Raw genomic sequence first — 5,110 nt, 5'->3', positions numbered from 1 at the left:
AATCGTTGTCCCTGATTGAGAATCATACTTAGGTAGCCTGGGTTTCACTTTTGGTTTGTGGGTGTTTGTTTCCGTGTCAGTGTTTGTCGCCACACGGTACTGTTTCGTTTGATCATCGTTTATTGTTTTTGTTCCTGTGTTCAGTTTTTGGATTTATATTAAAGACATGAACACTTACCACGCTGCGCTTTGGTCCGATCCTTCTACCACCACAGACGATCGTTACAGTTGTCAGAGAGAGGGGAGCTAACGTCTCTAACAAAAAATGTCTCATCTAGAAAAGCCAAATCTGAAGCCTTTACCAGCACAGCCCAATTGCCTCTGGTGTTAGTTAGATAAGGATCTGACTGAGTTTCAGCCTCATAAAAACCAAAAACCCATCCCATGGGCCATGTCTACCTTATTCGTCTGCATAGAGTTCTGTCATGGCACTGGGCTAAATCACTTCAGAGGGATGTTCTTGGTGCTGGGGTGCTTTCTCCTGGTCCCTGGCCGTGTGTCACAGCAGGTCAAGTTGTGTGAAGGCCGGCTAGCAGTCTTTGGTGTTCTGGCTAACTGGAGCTGAGTGGCTAGAAGGTTTGGAGGTTCCTGAATGTGAGGGTGGGTGTGAGAAATATGTGGCAGACTCACCTCCATAGGCAGATCCGGGCCTGGCTGGGCTGGAGCCTTGCTTCATTTAGATGAGAAAAGGATTCTGGCTGTTTGATCTGTGGGATCCTGGGCTGATGAACTGAGCTGAGAGCCATGCACCAGCCCCTCTTCACATCGCCTCATCCCCGCCCCGGCCTCCCTCCCTCCCTCCCTTCCTCCCCATCCTTCTCTCCCCCGGTGAGCGGATCAGAAAAGCACTTTGAAATTTAACTAATTCAGCGATTACTGGGCCGAGATGCTCCCAGAGTGGAAACGTGGACAGAATTACAGMGCGGTGTTGAAAGCAATACCTACACCCCTGAGAGAGGACCCAGGTGTGTGTTTGTGTATGAGTGCGTGAGTGCTTGCGTGCTTGCATACGTGTGCGCATCCGTGCATGTATCTAGGCATACGTGTGTGTGTGCATGGGCACACACAATAACATTACCAACACAGTCAGTCTCTGTGTGTCAGGAGGGAGGGAGGGAGGGAGAGCCTGGTGCATAGACTGTATAGATCTTTACCTAAATTGGTGCAGCAGCCTTTGAGGTAGCTCGTGTTTATACCACTAGGACAGATATGTGTGAGAGGAGCATTGCCTTTGATCTTTAGGGGTTTCAGTGCTTTAAGTGTTAATGCACAATGGCTCTGTGCTGTGTGCTCTGCTCTGCAGATCAGGACGCCATAGGTTCTCTCTCTCCCTGTGCCCTTGAAACAGAATTGCTGTTTGCTAAATTAATCACATTCGCAACAGTCTGAAAATCCCATTTAGGCTTCTCATAATAAAAACACACTTAATATGCCGCTCCCGCTCTCTGTTCCAAATGAAACCGTTCCCTGTGTTGTTTAGCTCTTAACGAGATAAGATTTCTGACAACTGTTTGTTTGGCCCAGCCGTGGTGATTGTGTCTCCTCAGTAATGGGTGGAGGGAGAGGTGGAGCCGTAGTGCCTCAGATCACATCTTTCAAACACATGAAAAAGGCGTTGTGTGAAGTGTTCTCTCCCTCCGTAGCCGCCAGTTGAAACAGCGRAGCACGGCTCCTCCAGCGAGGGTTTAGAGCGACGCTGGCTATTACCACTAATTGCTCTGTTCACGCCCGGCCCGCAAGCTGACACAATAGACACAGAGCTTTGCCTCCCAAATAATGGGAGTGATGGTCCCTCCCCAAGGCTTTGGCTTTCTCTCTCTTTACTCTCTCTCTCTCTCTCTTTACTCTCTCTCTCTCTCTCTCAAAGTTTCTACTCTCAAAAAGTTGGTGGCAAACTGAAACCAGTTATATAACTATTTCACCATAACTGCATTGACTCCAGTGCGATCGATGATTGCCATAGATGTAGTTTACATTTACATTTAAGTCATTTAGCAGACGCTCTTATCCAGAGCGACTTACAAATTGGAAAGTTCATACATATTCATCCTGGTCCCCCCGTGGGGAATGAACCCACAACCCTGGCGTTGCAAGCGCCATGCTCTACCAACTGAGCCACACGGGACCACAGTTGTTGTTAGTTGAAGTGTCTCTGGTAGTAATTATTATATCATTTTATTTTCTGTTCCATTCCATTCTATTCTTTTCTAATCCTTTCTGTTCTATTCTATTCTAAATCGTTCTACTGACTATTACTATTACCATCCGCTATATTCTATTAGGCTGTATACTATTAGGCTATATTCTATTCTATTATATTAGGCTGTATACTATTAGGCTATATTCTATTATATTCTATTAGGCTATGTTATATTCTATTATATTAGGCTATGTTGTATTCTATTCTATTAGGCTATGTTATATTCTATTATATTAGGCTATGTTGTATTCTATTCTATTAGGCTATGTTATATTCTATTCTATTAGGCTATATTCTATTATATTAGGCTATTATATTAGGCTATATTATATTATATTCAGGCTACATTCTATTCTATTAGGCTGTATTCTATTCCTATTATATAGGGCTATATTCTATTATATTAGGCTGTATTTCTATTCTATTATATTAGGCTATTCTATTAATATCTATATTCTATAGGCTATATTATATCTATTATATTCTATTATATTCTATTATATTAGCTGTATTCTATTCTATTATATTAGGCTATATTCTATATATTAGGCTATATTCTTTATATCTATTATATTAGCTATTTATATTATATTAGGCTTATTCTATTATATTAGCTGTATTCTATCTTAATATTAGGCTATATTCTATTCCTATTATATTAGGCTATATTCTTATTATATGGCTATATTCTATTCTATTATATTAGGCTATATTCTATTATATTAGGCTATATCATAATTATATTAGGCTACATTCTATTCTATTAGGCTGTATTCTATTCTATTACTATTAGGCTATATTCTATTATATTAGGCTATATTCTATTCTATTATAATAGCATATATTATATTAGGCTATATGCTATTATATTAGGCTATATTCTATTCTATATATTAGGCTATATTCTTTTCTATTAGCTATATTCTATTCTATTAGGCTGTATTCTATCTTTTATATTGGGCTATATTTCTATTATATTCTATTAGGCTATATTTATTCTATTATATTAGGCTATATTCTATTCTATTAGGCTATATTCTATTCTATTCTTATAGGCTGTATTCTATTCTTATTATATTAGGCTGTATTCTATTATTTATATACTGGCTATATTCTATTATATTATATTAAGGCTTATATTTATTCTATTATATTAGGCTATATTCTATTCTATAGGCTATATTCTATTCTATTCTATTAGGCTATATTCTATTCTATTATATTAGCTGTATTCTATTCTATTATATTAGGCTTATTATATTATATTAGGCTATATTCTATTATATTTATAATTAGGCTATATTTCTATTATATTAGGCTATATTTATCTATTATATTAGGCTATATTCCTATTCATTTTAGGCATATTCTATTCTATATATTAGGCTATATCTATTCTATTATATTAGGCTATATTCTATTAATATTAGCTTATTCTATTATATTAGGCTATATTCTATCTATTATATTAGGCTATATTCTATTCTATTATATTAGGCTAATTCTATTCTATTATATTAGGCTATATTCTATTCTATTATATTAGGCTATATTCTATTCTATTATATTGGCTATATTCTATTATATTAGGCTATATTCTATTATATTATATTAGGCTATTTCTATTATATTAGGCTGTATTATATTATACTTATTATATTATATTAGGCTATATTCTATTCTATTTATATTAGGCATATTCTATTCTATTATATTAGGTATATTATTCATATATTAGCTATATTCTATTCTATTATATTAGGCTATATTCTATTCTATTATATTAGGCTTATTCATTCTATTATATTAGGCTATATTCTATTATATTAGGCTTATTCTATTCTATTATATTAGGCTATATTCTATTATATTAGGCTATATTCATTCTATTATTAGCTATATTCTATTCTATTAGGCTTATTATATTATATTAGGCTGTATTCTATTATTTTATACTGGGCTATATTCTATTTATTATTTACTTTATCATATTGTAAATAAATGGTAATACTGATGGTAGTTTTGCATGTAAATGCTTCATCATGATAATAATTCTGTATCCTGTGTTTTCCTAGCGTCTCTTCTGAAAGGTCTGAAGCATCCAACATCGTGCTGCTCCATGATATCATCCACACCAAGGAAACCCTGACGCTGGTCTTTGAGTATGTGGTGAGTGTCAGAGAGCCATCTGGATGTTTGCACAGAGCATCATGGGTACTGTAGTACATCAGGTTCAGGGCTAGCTCAGTACAGGTATTTGAGTATGTGCTGAGTGTTACAGTGCCAACTGGATATGTGAGTCAGCAGTAGAGGATCAAGATAATTTGATTTGTGTAAAATGTATTTTAAGATGAATTTCAAAAAGCCACAGTTTCATTGTAGAAATAGAATAACTAACTTGTTTTATGGTTTGATTCATTGACCTCTCACTTTTCAGTTATTGCAATTGACTTATTTATTTAATCATTAATGAGCTCTGGCTAGTTTTACACACATATTCTTTGTTTATAAGATGGTTGAACGTTTAGTAATGTTTAGTCTTGCCTGTTAAAAACAGAACCCAAGCCTGGATATTTTCCTCCAGGCTTTGAACAGAAACAGTGATCTGGGTGCCATAGAATGGTGGCCTAACCACAGTGGCATGCAGCCTCATGCCCAGCTTTGAACCAGCCCTAGCTTCATGGGGGAACATTTTATTGAGGGTTGCTGTTTGTAGGTTTCCATAGCACACATAGCACATGTACACACACATGCATGCACACACACCCACACACGTGCATACACACACACACACACGCACACACACACACACACACACACACACACACACACACACACACACACACACACACACACACACACACACACACACACACACACACACACACACACACACACACATGTACGCAG

The 5,110-nt window shown here is 36.4% G+C and overlaps 1 protein-coding gene across 1 annotated transcript in view; it reads left to right on the top strand.

Annotated features, from left to right (window-relative positions):
• The window catches only part of LOC111964618 (cyclin-dependent kinase 14), a gene marked incomplete at its 3' end in the record, with an annotated part of 148,665 nt that overhangs the window by 71,886 nt on the left and 71,669 nt on the right, over nucleotides 1-5,110 (top strand). The gene's annotated exons all lie outside the window — the stretch shown is intronic.

The sequence above is a fragment of the Salvelinus sp. IW2-2015 genome, unplaced genomic scaffold, assembly GCF_002910315.2.
Source record: "Salvelinus sp. IW2-2015 unplaced genomic scaffold, ASM291031v2 Un_scaffold1606, whole genome shotgun sequence".
NCBI lineage: Eukaryota > Metazoa > Chordata > Actinopteri > Salmoniformes > Salmonidae > Salvelinus > Salvelinus sp. IW2-2015.
This window is presented reverse-complemented; position numbering and strand designations above follow the sequence as displayed.